Raw genomic sequence first — 14527 nt, 5'->3', positions numbered from 1 at the left:
AAGGTAGAATAAAGGTAGTCTCAGATAAGTGAAGACTGCCTTAAAGGAAATAGCAAAGAAAATTCTTCAGGCTGAAAGGAAGTCACACAAGATAGTAACTAACCCACACGAAAGAATACAAAGCATGGGAGACTCCTGGTGGTCCAGTGGTTAAGACTCTGCTCTCTCACTGCTTAAGGCCCAGGTTCAATCCCTGGTCAGGCAACTAAGCTCCTACAAGCCATGTGGTGTGGCAAAAAGAAAAAGAAAAAAAAGCACCCATAAAGGTAATTACATTGGTTATTATTATAAAAGAGTATAAATACATATTTTAGCTTTTATCCTAACTAATTTAAAAGACAATCGAATTAAACAGTAATTATACAATTTTATTATTGGCCTTTTAACATGCAAAGATGTAATAAATATGACAATAATAGCACAAGGGAGGGAGGCTGAAATGGAGCCATTTTGGATCAAGGATAGGACACTAGACAGTATCTCAAATCAACAGGGAGGGGCTTCCCTGGTGGTGCAGTGGTTGAGAGTCTGCCTGCTGATGCAGGGGACACGGGTTCGTGCCCCAGTCCGGGGAGATCCCACATGCCACGGAGCGGCTAGGCCCGTGAGCCATGGTCGCTGAGCCTGTGCGTCTGGAGCCTGTGCTCCTCAATGGGAGAGGCCACAACAGTGAGAGGCCTGCGTACCGTAAAAAAAAAAATCAACAGGGAGAAATGTGACTCAATTAAACAGTCCAGAAAAGGCCGAGATCATCTGACTTGATAATACAAGATCCAGTTATATGCCACCTACAAGAGGCATAGTTTAGATTCAAGGTCATAAATAGGTTGGAGTAAAAGGATGTAAAAAGATGCAAGCAGAACCATAGCTGGAGTGGTTACACTAATATCAGAAAAAATAGACTTTAAGGGAAGAAGTATTACTAGGAAAAAAGAGAAACTGTTTGCAATGATAAAAGGTTAATTCATCATGAAGATACAACAATTATAAACACACACATTGAACAACATAATACCCAAATTCATGAAGCAAAAGCTGATAGAATTGAAGAGAGAAATAGACAATTCAGAAATAATAGTCGGGGGACTTAAATACTACACTGTCAATGCTGGATAGAACAATGCGACAGAAAATCAGTGGGCATATAGAAGATTTGAACAACGATATCAACCAACTTGACCTAACTGACATTTACAGAATAGTCCACTCAACAATAACAGAATACATATTCTTCATAAGCAGACATGAATATTCCCCAGGATAGGCCATATTCTAGGCCATAAAGCAAGTCTCAGAAAATTTAAAGGGATTGAAATAATATAAAATATTTCTTTGTTCACATGAAATTAAATTAGAAATTAATAACAGAATGAAATTTGGGAAATCTACAAGTATTTGGAAATTAAAAAACATACTTCAAAATAAACCTTGGGTAAAAGAAAAAATAGAGAAATTGCAAGATATTTTGAGTTGAATGAAAATGAAAACAGAGCATATCAAATTTTATGAGATGCAGTTAAAGCAGTTCTTAGAATAAAATTTAATATAGGCTGGTGCGGGTTCGATCCCTGGTCGGGGAGCTAGGATCCCACATGCATCGTGGCCAAAAAACCAAAACATGAAAAGCTGAAGCAATATTGTAACAAATTCAATAAAGACTTTAAAAATGGCCCACATCAAAAAAGTCTTTAAAAAACAAAGGAAGATTTCAAATCAATAATCCAAATTCCTACGTTAGTAAACTGGAAAAAGGAAAGCAAACTAAACCCAAAGCAAGCAGAAGGAAGGAAATAATAAGTATTAGAGCAGAAATCAATGAAATAGAAAACAGAAATAAATGGAGAAAATCAGTGAGGCCATATGTTGGTTCTCTGAGAAGATAAATAAAATCGACAAAACTTTGGCTACGTTCATTGACCAAGAAAAAGAAAACTCAAGTTACCAAAATCAAGAATGAAAGAGATGGCTTACTACCAGTCTTACAGAAATTAGAAGGATAATAAAGGAATACTATGAATAACTTTATGCTAACAAATTAGAAAACTTACATGAATTGAACAAACTCTTAGAAAGACACAGATGACAAAACTGACTCAGGAATAACTAGAAAATCTGAACAGACCTATAACAGGTAAATTGAATTAGTAAATAAAAATCTTTTCATAAGGAAAAATTCAGGCCCAGAGGGCTTCACTTGAGAATTCTACCATACATTTGAAGAAGAAGAATTACCAATCTCACAAACTCTAAAAATAGAGGAGGGAATGCTTCCCAACTCATTCTGAGGTCAATGTTACCCTGATACTAAAGTCAGGCAAAGAAAAGAACTACAGACTAATATCCCTTATGAATGTAGACGTGAAAGTCCTCAACAAAATAGTAGCAAACTGAATTCAGCAACATATAAAAAGGATCAGACATCATTACTAAGTGAGATTTATCCCAAGAATGGGAGTTTGGCATAGCTCCCCAGCCCAAAGCCAGAACCTGCCGGAGAACCTTTTCCTCTTGCAGTGTCTCTCTAGCGCCCTCTATTGAGAATGCTCGCATGGTGCTGAGTTTCAAGGAGAAATGCTTACAGGAGCTCCTTCACTTATCACAGGGCACGTATACATACGGAGCTGAGCATTTGGAGCTGGCACTGTCAGCCTCGGTGGCTTTAATAATGAGGGTGGTAGCAGGAGTGGGCGGGTCCCTCGGCCATTTGTGTGAAGAGAGATTTTATTTAAAAAAATTTTTAAATTAAATTTTTTTTTTTTTTTGCTGTACGCGGGCCTCTCACTGTTGTGGCCTCTCCCGTTGCGGAGCACAGGCTCCGGACGCGCAGGCTCAGCGGCCACGGCTCACGGGCCCAGCCGCTCCGCGGCACGTGGGATCTTCTTGGACCGGGGCACAAACCCGTGTCCCCCACATCGGCAGGCGGACTATCAACCACTGCACCACCAGGGAAGCCCCACTCTTTCTTTTAAAATAGAACCGGAGCCTCCATTTTGTAATGACAGCAGTTCAATATCCTTCCTCTATTTCTGAGGATCCCCTGGGAGGGGTGCAGATGCTCATGCGTTCTGATTGTCGCTTGCTTCCTATTGTCCCCAAACGCTGCATCCATCTGGCTTCCTGGTCACCTTTGGCACCTCCAACCTCACCTTGTCTCTCTGCTTTTCCAACCCGTCCCAGGCTGCTCCGCCCTGGACATCGTTCTCCTTTCATTGCAGCATTAACACAGGGCTGAGATTGAACAGGCGACTAATTAAATTTTGGTGGAGATTTGATGGCGGCAGAAGTGGTGATAGTGGAAGATTACAGCCCAGAATGTGAAACAGCTTAAAACTGGACATCCAGAACCATTGGTCACATGGTGGCCTCAGGAGATGGGGGACCTGGGAGAAGGGGAGGTGGGGGCTCCTCTGTGTAATCTTTGATGCTTTGGGGATTTTGCCTCCTGTGCAAGTACTGCCCGTTCAAAATTAGATTACAGAAGGGCACTGGTACCAAATGCCTGTGGCCACACCTTGTTCACAGCTCTCATCCTTGTCTCCCGTCCCCCTCGGTTGGCCCCGCCTCTCACCTGGCTGAGACCCTCTTGCAGAGCAGAGTCCCTCTCCCCTCGCTTTGCTTCCCCACCCCATCCACTCACACCCGTCCGTCCCCCTTCCTGTCCGGATGCCTACACGAAGAATGAAAAATTGCTACACATTGCATTCATCTCCACCTCTCCTTTCTAGACTAAGTCCAGGAGCCTTCCTCTTGTGTAACCAAAGAGTTGTACAAGTTAACAGTTTTGTCACCACCGCCCCCCCATCAGATCTTCCTCCAAAAATGAATTCTGCCATCTTTGTTCCTGAGAGCCGAATTGTCTACTGCCAGCTTTTGTAAAACCAGCAGAGAGTCCTCAAATACTTCAGAAAGGAACAAGGGACATTTCTTGCACTCAGACAACTTACAGAGGGGGAGGGTTCCCACGTTTGCCTATCCATATGGCTGTAGCAGAAAAACAGTCCTGATATTAAATTACCACCCACCTGGCCTTGGGCAGCTTCCAGACCTTCTCTGGAGCTCTCTCTCCTCTAAGGACTGAATATGATAATACAGCAGTTTTCAGACGTTTCTGTTTTTCCAAGCTGTGGAACCCTGTTTCCAAACAAACCCTCAGTGAGAATCCTGATACTTGAGCGGAGAGAAAGACAGAGTGCCTCTGGGTGGAAGCGGGTTGGAGGGGGTCTGCGTGGTAGCAGAGGGAGGCCTATCCTGGAACCGCATGACAGCCCCTTGCCCAGGAGCTGACTCTTACATGTAAGGGTATTGGTCACATGTTTGTGATGATTACTGGAGTGTCTGGTTAGGAAAGCAAGACTCCAGTCCTAGGACTTGGTCAGGTCAGTACATGGAGTGGAGTCCGGGCCTACACCATGAGGTACCCCTGGAGTTTGATGAGGTAGAGATTGCAGTGGTGGCTGAAAGTGGGGGGCGTGGAAAGCTGGCCCTTTGCAGTTCATTTAGTCCGACTCCCTATCCTCTGCTGTGCCTTTTAGAGACGGTGAAACCAGGACCCCAAGAGGAGCCACTGATCCAGCGCCTGGAGCGAGCCGGTGCTCTGCCCCACTGCCCCTTGCCGCTTCCAACCTTGGCTTCCCTTTGGCCCCTAGGTGAGGACTTTGAGGCCAGCAGCATCACCTCTGTCTTCAGCAACCGGGCGGTGGTGAAATACAGTTGGCCGGAGGACGTGCTGCATGGCTGCTCCTGGAAGGTCAACAACAAGCTGGATGGGGACATACCCGCCCCCGCCCGTGGACAGGATCATCCAGCAGACGAAAAAATGATCAGCAAGATAGTGCAGTACAGCCTGATCGAGCACTTTGGCAATGACCTGGGATACGGCGTGCCCAGGAGCCAGCAGGTGTGGCACGCCCTGCCCCTGCCCGGCTCTGACTCGGGGTCTTGGGGTCTTGTTGATGCATCAGGGGTCCAACTGGTGATCGGTGTTTTCATTATTATCTGTTGGGCCTGTGGGGCCTTCCACTGCTCCAGGACGGCTCAGGAGGTGTTTTCACCTCTACTGACCCACGGAGGAGTAGAGGGCGCACCGGGCTGCATAGTAAGACCGCCAGGTGGAACCCCTCCTCAGCCACTGAAACTGGCATGGTCTCCTCGGCCAAATCATCTTATTTCTGAAACTGTTTTCTTCCTTTACAAAACGGGGAAAAACTGCGGTAGATACTCAGAGCTAAAGTTGCAAACTAGCAGCTCGCGGGCCACATCTGGCCCACAGACATGTTTTGCTTGGATGACTAGTATTTTTTTTTTTTCTTAATTTGAATGACTTGCCAACATTTAAGAATATGGAAATTTTATATAAAAAGATCTAGATTCCCAGCCTCTCTTGGACAAACTATTGATCAGGCCACTGGGCCCTCGTTCCAGCTTGCTAACACTCTACAGGGCCGAGTAGGAGCTCCCCCTTTAGAAGGGGTGTGGGGCATCGGTATGTCACCCACCAGCTTCACCCACATTCCCTGCCTGGTTTGTGTGCATTTGGGTCTGGCCTCCCCCCCCCCCCCCAATATAGGATGGACAAGTTAAATGTGGTACATTACATGTGCAAAAGCTTTGGAAGCCTAAATACCTGTGACAATTTGAGCTGCTCTTTTTATTATTTGGACCTTACTAAAACCCCATGATTATATGGAATCTAAGAAAAAAAAATGTTATGAAGAGATTAGTGATAGGACGGGAATAAAACACAGACCTACTAGAGCATGGCCTTGAGGATACGGGGAGGGGGAAGGGTAAGCTGGGACGAAGTGAGAGAGTGGCATGGACATATATACACTACCAAACATAAAATAGATAGCTAGTGGGAAGCAGCCGCATAGCACAGGGAGATCAGCTCAGTGCTTTGTGACCACCTAGAGGGGTGGGATAGGGAGGGTGGGAGGGAGGGAGACGCAAGAGGGAAGAGATATGGGAACATATGTATATGTATAACTGATTCACTTTGTTGTAAAGCAGAAACTAACACACCATTGTAAAGCAGTTATACTCCAATAAAGATGATTAAAAAAAAAAAAAACCCCATGAGATGACAGGAGGAAGTGTGTACTGTTGCCTTTTTAATAGATTAAAAAGATCAAGATTTAAAGGTGGAACATAATTTTCCCATTTTCTTTTCTATGTTACCTGTGCTCTCTGGACCCACGGGGCTCGAATCCCAGCGCTGGTCTCTCTACTGGCCTCTCCCGTTTCGGTGAGGGTTAGCAGCCCCGCCCACTCGCCCCCCTCCACTCTCTGCATCTTCCTCCTTCCTCCTCTGCCTCTTCTCCCAGCCATTCCATGCTTGTGAGACCTTGTACTAGAGCTCGGGCCTGGTGGGCTCTGGTATGAGGGATCTCCCGTCTCCCGAGCATCTGTGCAGGGAAAGAAGACCCCAGGGAGCAAGGGGGTTGGTTGTAGGAGGTCCTGCTAAGGAGCCTGGGCCTGGCGTTCATGAGACCCAAGCCCCGATCTAAGTGCGGATGCTGTTCACTGCGTCCCTTTGTCCACGTGAGTTCCCCTCCCTGGCTCTCAGGTTCCCTGTGTGTAGAATAAGGGACTCAGTGGCTGTGCTCCTCTGAGCCCCATGCTAATGGCAGACCGTGGGCTGAATGGCCCGTGCACCTCAGGCCGTCCTGGCTTCTCCAGGTCTCTTGCAGCTCTAGGGTCTTTGGGAATCGAGGGTGGCTGCTTCTTAGGCAGGCCAGCTCCTGACGGGGTGTGGTGAGGTAGGGGTGGGGCAGGGGGCGAGCCTAGGAGCCTCATGGAGGGTCCTATGAACTGGTCTGCTTTGCAGGTAGAGCACCTGCTGACGGAGGGAGCGAAGGCTGCAGGGGAGGTGCTTTCAGCCACAGTGGACAGCCTAAGGCCCAAACCAGCAACGGCCTGAAGGCTCTGAAGAAGAGGAAGAGCTACTGACGTCGGCAGAGAGAATGCGCCTCCTTCCCTCCCCTGCCTTGCTCTCTCCACTGCCCCGTGTGAGAAAATTGTGAGTTTCTGGAAGAATCTAGAATGTACCCAATTACCCCTCCAGAAATACATCCAATATATGCGCTCATCAACCCCTAGGCTCTCAGGGTGGGAAGAACTTAATATTTATTCTTCATCTATTAGGTGCCAGGCACTGTGCTAGGCATTTCACATACTTCATCTTACTCTCTTTGTAGGAAGGAGCCTTACTTACTTTTTAGGCTGAACCTAGTCTGTGGCGCTTGAAACATCCTGGAAATCTCTGCCGAACGTTCCCAGGAATGAAGAACTCTTTTCAGAAGGTCTTTTTTTTGCCCTTTCAGGCCCACAGTGCAATTCAGGGGAGGAGGCCTTTTAGGAAACCTGCAAGTCGCTGCTCAGGGCCACCTGTGCCTTCATCTAGGAACACCTTTCCCAAGAAATATTTTCTTTTAAAAATTATACATGAGCTTTATTTTTTATTTATTTATTTTTTTATTGAAGTAAAGTTGAGTTACAATGTTGTGTTAAATACTGCTGTACAGCAAAGTGACTCTTAGACATACATACATACATTCTTTTTCATATTCTTTTCCAGTATGGTTTAGCACAGGATATTGAATATAGTTCCCTTTGCTATAGAGTAGGACCTTGTTGTTTATCCATAACTTTATTCTTTATTGTCTAAAAACCCTACCAACTTAAAGCTTAATCAACGAGAGCATTTACCTTGCTTTTCTGCCTCATAAGCACCAGAAAATTAGAAATTTCTATCTTCACCGATTTCAGAGGAATACTTAAAATAATATAATCCATGGACTTCGGTGTGAATGAGGGAGAGAAAGGAGTGGTTTTTGTGCTTTGAAGAATGTGGACATGAAGGAAGATCTAAGATGATGGCTGGAGATTGTTAGTGCCAGCTGAGAGCTGAAGCCACCCCAGAAAGCCAGAGAAGGGCTCTCGAAATGCCCTGGGGAAACATGAGGAACGTGAAGGAACGTGAAGAGAGCAGGATGGAACCCCCCCGAGCATCTCACGTAAGATCTGTTAGGATCTTCTAGAGTCTTTCTCCTGTTTGGAGGAAATAGACCTGCAGGGAAACTCTTCAGTTTCCCCTGCTCTGTTCTGTTCTTAGCAATCCAAGCTTGACTGCCTCTTCCTGTTCCCTAGATGCTGGAGTCTGGGTGTGTCTCTTTGATTGTCTTGCCTTTGTCCTTCCGGATCGGCCCCTCTCTCTGATTTGCACAGCAGTTACAGGTGCTGGTAGGTGGAGCTCACCCCCATTTCTGTGAATCACGACTAGGATAAAGCCATTGTCCCTAGTTCTCGTAATCACCTCCTCCCCACCCCACAAAATCACTGGAGTTCCCAATACCCCACCCTCAGTCTCTTTATTCGTGATACGGTCTAGGTTGGAATCTTCCTTTGGAGGAGAACCCAAGTGCCGGGAATTTATACTTATAAATTTTAGCTTTGAATGAACTCAGTCATGGATTAGTAAACCTTTTGATCTGAAGATCACTTTGAACTCATAGACCATATTAATCATTAACCAAGGGAACCAGGTGTTATTTGATTAACAGACCAACAACTCCCCCACCCCAGGGAGCATGTAGTAACTTCGAAATACAGCCCTCATCTGTCTCTCGCTTATTATGTTTGGGACAGAAAGACACTTCCCTGGGTCCTTTCTGGTTTGTACCCAGTGAGGCAGAGACCCTCAGGAGCATTTCAGGGCTTATGTTCACTCATTCATCCAACAGACATTTTGGAGTGTCTGCCACGTGCCAAGCCCTGGCTCCGCCCACGTCTGCCTGAACCCATGAGTGGTGGTCAGGGCTGGCAGTGAGCAGTTCGGAGGTGGTTGGGGGACGCAAGACACAGAGGAGCATGGCGTGGAGACGACGAGCTGTCCATAAAGTCATGAGCTCTGGAATGCACACACCACACTTTGCAGATGGGGAGCGTTTCCTGAAGTGTTACTAAAAAACCTGCAGCAGTTCCTGCATTCTAGGGTAAAAACAACTCTGCTTTGAGTGACACCCCTTGGTGAGCCAATTTAGTCTTGTAGATATAAGGCACATACCCACTGTTGGAGGGGAGATCCCAAGGGAAAGTCATCTGAATGCAAATGTTTCTGAGATGTTAAATACTGAGCTCTTGTTTGTGTTCTTATTTTTTTTTTTAGTGTTTATTCCTTTTTGCTTTGGGGGGATGGGTGAGTGGGGACAGTGGTGGCATTGGTTCGCTTGGCATATCACAGGGAACAGAGAACAGAAACATGTTCCTTAATTAGGGAGGCCCAGTCTAAGTGACACATGGCCTGGCAGGTGCTACGTACGGCCCAGATGTTTTGCTTAATGATGGAAAGATGGACTTCGGAAAACCCTGAATAAGCTCTGCAGAGATTATTGTGATGACAAAGGGATCTGGTTTTGCTGGCCAGGAGTGGGAGATAACGAGGGGAAAATATACCAGTCAGGCGTGCCAACTGACACGAGGGGAATGAACTCCATCTCTGGGGCAGCAGGCCAGAGGCGGAGGGGAGAACCAGACAGAGGGGACGCCCTAGTGACACTGGGGTTAGGGATGAACTGCTCCCCAGTTCCTAGTTTTATGTTTTTGTCTTATGCTTATAATCACCTTTTGTTAGCCACAAGCCTCCTGCTCGCTGTGCGTTGGGGGGATAAAGGAAGGGGCCAGTGTGCATGGCTTTTAGCACCCGAGAGGGCTGCAGCTACGGGGAGAAGAGGTTCAGGGACCCCCAGAGGGAGTCCATGGGAAGCAAGCAGACCAGAGTTTCCGTGTGGGAGTCCTCTGGAATCTTCTGGGACGGAACTGGATTTCCCGCAGTCAGGCGGGAGGGGAGCTTGTTCAAAAAAGTAAAGATTTTAAAGGGAATCGTGACTTCTGATTTTGCAGGACTGGGATTTTTATGTCACACGTAGTCAAGCACAGCACAAGGGGAGGGGGTGTTGGATGCATGGCATGCTGACGCTAATAGACCATTCTGACCCTACACTGTTCCTACTGAAACTTCTTTTATCACTTTATCGAACAGTACAAATTCTAAGAATGCTTTCTGAGCCACTCAAAGTTCTGTTCTCTTGAAACATCTGTTCCCAGTGCTTTTGAAGCCCACCAGCCCATCGTTAACAGGGCAGATGCTTTAACCAGAAGACAACTATTTATGGACCACATGATGTTTCTTGGTGCAAAGTGGTTCATTTTTTTTTTTTTTTTTTCAGTACGCGGGCCTCTCACTGTTGTGGCCTCTCCCGTTGCGGAGCACAGGCTCTGCGGCCATGGCTCATGGGCCCAGCCGCTCCGCAGCATGTGGGATCTTCCCGGACCGGGGCACGAATGCGTGTCCCCTGCATCAGCAGGCGGACTCTCAACCACTGCGCCACCAGGGAAGCCCAAGTGGTTCGTTTTTATTTTCTTCTTCTTCTTTCTGTTTGATTATGGTGGGTATTCAAAAAAATATATTCGGTTTGCTAGGTTAAATATAAAAAGACTAATTTTTTTTTTCTGTGTGTTTTCAGAAAGATTGCTTAAAGTTCAACTTCAAAGTTAAAGCATATTTGAGTTTGTAGCAACATGGGGGGGGTGCCTTGTAAATGAGTAATTTGGGGTTCTTCCAGTTCCGTTTCAAAAGAAGGGCGTTTGAAAAGAAATCAATGGAGGCCACAGGTTCCTGGCATTTCCATCTTGATGCAGGATGGCTCCCCCAACCTTTGCTGGATCCTGCGAGCCAAGCCGTGAGCGTGGTGGCAGGGAGAGTTCTGAGTTGGAAAGTCAAGGGAGGTGTGGCTGGCTTTAGTGGATTTTCCAGAGCCCTGGCTTCTGCACTTTGCAAGAGCATCAGAGCCCTCCCTTCACGCATAACATCCTCGAGCTGCCTGATGAGTGAAACGGGAAAAATGGAGCAGCTCTGGGTTGGGCAGGGCCCAGAGCTTGGCTTGGGCAGCCTGGGGGGCGTGTGCTAGACCCGAAGCCCTGGCGGACAGGCTCCGCCAACAGTTGAGGGGAATAAAGTAATAATGACAAGGACAGCAGTGACATTCGCGGAGCATTCACGCTGTTCCAGGCGCCGTTTCTTTCTTTTTAAAAAATGTATAGTGGGGGCTTCCCTGGTGGCGCAGTGGTTGAGAGTCCGCCTGCCGATGCAGGGGACGCGGGTTCGTGCCCCGGTCTGGGAAGATCCCACGTGCCGCGGAGCGGCTGGGACCGTGAGCCATGGCCACTGAGCCTGCGCGTCCGGAGCCTGTGCTCCGCAACGGGAGAGGCCACAACAGTGAGAGGCCCGCGTACCGCAAAAAAAAAAAAAAAAAAAAAAATTATAATGTAATTTTTATTTTATATTGGGGTAGAGTTGATTTACAACGTTGTGTTAGTTTCAGATGTACAGCAAAGTGGTTCAGTTATACGTATACATATACCCATTATTTTTCAGATCCTTTTCCCATATAGGTCATTACAGAGTATTGAGTACAGTTCCTTGCGCTATACAGTAGTTCCTTGTTGATTATCTATTTCATATATAGTAGCGTGTATATGTTAATCCCAGACTCCTAATTTATCCCTGTGCTGTTTGGTTTTTTTTTTTTCTTTTTCTTTTGCGGTACGCGGGCCTCTCACTGTTGTGGCCTCTCCCGTAGCGGAGCACAGGCTCTGGACGTGCAGGCTCAGTGGCCATGGCTCACGGGCCCAGCCGCCCCGCGGCATGTGGGATCCTCCTGGACCGGGGCACGAACCCGTGTCCCCTGCATTCGCAGGCGGACTCTCAACCACTGCGCCACCAGGGAAGCCCTAGACGTTTTTGAAGAATGACCCTACAACTCTGTGCCATACTGAAAGGAAAATTCCCCAACCCTCTCACCACAATTTTCTATACTTGTGCTTACTATACTCCTCCACCAAAATATACCTCACTAGATCTATTCTCTGTATCACAGAGCATCTGCTGCGCCACAACTGCTGGTGTAACATCAAAGACCCATGAGGACCTGTGGGACTTTATCTGCCATGAAACATCAGATTTTATGGACTGGCAGCTAGCCTTTGGGGTGATGCACAATAGATGCTGTCTAGACTTTCTCATGATGGGATATCAAACATTTCATTAGGAAGAAGACCAGATAAACCAATGACATTCATTATTGATAATTCCTTGGCATTTCCTTTCTCTCTTTTCCACTTTCTGCAAGTGGTAATTTCTGTGCTTCTTGATCTCTTGGACGTCATTTGGCAGGGAAAAGGCAAAAGAAGACGTAAGATTGGGGCTTCCCTGGTGGCGCAGTGGTTAAGAATCCGCCTGCCAACGCAGGGGACACAGGTTCAAGCCCTGGTCTGGGAAGATCCCACACACCGTAGAGCAATTAACCCCCTGAGCCACAACTACTGAATCCCGCGCACCTAGAGCCTGAGCTCTGCCACAAGAGAAGCCACCGCAATGAGAAACGTGTGCACCAGACGAAGAGGAGCCCCCGCTCTCTGCAACTAGAGAAAGCCCTTGCACAGCAATGAAGACCCAACGCAGCCAAAAATAAATAAATAAAAATTAAAAAATAAATTTATTTTAAAAAGAACTGAAATTTTATAAAAAGAAGACTGTAAGGCTGATTGACTTGATTGTGTTTCAAAAACTAAAGCCCATGGGGTAACTAGAAGGTACGTGTGGAAGAGCTAATAAGAGAAAGAAGTTGAGTGTCTAGGAAGTCTGAGGATGGAGGAGTGCTTGTAGGTTCTGGGGGAACAGGAACCCCGTCCTGAGCCCTGGCAACACTCTATGGAAACAGAAGACCCCTTACATTGGGGCTGTAAAAGGAGCTGAGCTGTCAGATGAGAAGCCCCAGATTCCAACATTTCATTGTGGTGTGGATGGCAGAATTGCTGCACTTGAGTGTCCACTGGTCCAGTAGTAACCTCTTTGAACAGGTAACTGATAACCAGAGCAGCTCCTCCTTGTAACCATATATACTCCTGGAATCTGGAGAGCTCTGGTGTGGAAGACTTGTGGAAATAATTTCCCAAAGTAACTGATTTGCAATTTTCTACCAGCCTGGAGGGAATGAGGACTTTAAAATAAATTTTCTTTGCCCATAGAAAATAAAAATGTGATGCCACGCCAGTACACATACACTAATATCTGCTACATCTGTTTTTATAACTTTTTTTTCATTTCCTCTTTGTATCCAAGGTTCCTATCATACTGCTTGGTAACTATTACATGCTGAATAAATGGTTGCTGAATCAATGAAAGATTTTTAAAGCTCTTTATAATGACACCATTCTGTTTTAGGCAGTTGTATGGCATATGTTATTTTATAACTCCACCATCAATTAACAAGTTTCCATTTACATTCTTCGCAAAATAAAAGTTGGTATTTTACTTAGCTTGTATGTCTTTAAATTCCAGTGGTTTTGTACAGTTTTTCATAAACTTATTAGTCATAGGATTTTTTTGTTTTGAAAGTGATATGCTCTTGCCTTTTGACCATCTAATATTGAATTATGTATTCTTTTCATGAATATTTATTAGAATCCTACATATTAATATATAATCATTTTGAAAATTGTTAATTTGTCTTTTGCAGTTTATTTTTGATAGTAGCTTATACTATTTTAAAATGTTGCATTATCCTTTTAAAACTTGGAGTACAGAAACTTACAAAGAAGAAAGTAAAATCTCATAAAGGTACACCACTAAAAGTTAACAGATTTGATCATTTTGGTGAATATTTTTTCTAGATTTCTCCCATAAGTTTATAGAGTTTTGTCCAATAGAGGTTTTAAATGAGTATTTAGTCAAATCTACCTATATTTAAATCATTGGCATTTGCTTTACTTATCAGAACATTTTCTTAATCCCAAGGTTTTGTACCCATGTTTTCTATTGAATAACATGGCTTAATTGTTCCATTTGTCATTTTAACCATATGGAATATATATTTTTTTGGTTTAGAGAATGAAATCAAATTATTAGTCATTTATTTCTAAAGTTAGTTAATGATATTTATTACATAATCTTTTTTTCTACCAGTGATTTATGATGCCCAAGTTATCAAACTTTAAGTGTTCTACACACCACCATCTCATTCGGGACTTCTTTTGATTTGTAAATGCATCTGCATTTCATTTCAGCATATGCTGCCCCAAATACTTGCACCACCTTCCCTCCATAAACTTCATTTTTCTGGATCTTCTCTATAATTAATTTGTAGATATATTTGGAACTTTTTCAAATTGTCCCCAAAGTAATTATTACATCAATTACTCAGTCATTAATTAGAGCAGAATCAATGTTTTAAATACTATTCTATCTTTCTTTCCAGAAACATGCTAGGGTTCTACAATTATACACATATTTTATTATGATCCCTTTTAAAGTATTATGACTTTCCTCAAACTTCTTATTATGATTAGTCATAGGCATTTTATATATAGTTATTTAGAACTGCAATTGTAAATGGGGTCCATTTTTCCTTTATATCTTTTAATTTATTTGTTTTCCAAATTTTGCCAATATCTGGGAATGATCCCAAGT

This window comes from Kogia breviceps, chromosome 7 (genome assembly GCF_026419965.1).
Source record: "Kogia breviceps isolate mKogBre1 chromosome 7, mKogBre1 haplotype 1, whole genome shotgun sequence".
Taxonomy (NCBI): Eukaryota; Metazoa; Chordata; class Mammalia; order Artiodactyla; family Physeteridae; genus Kogia; species Kogia breviceps.
The sequence above is the reverse complement of the archived record's forward strand: the minus strand, read 5'-3'. Positions refer to the sequence as shown.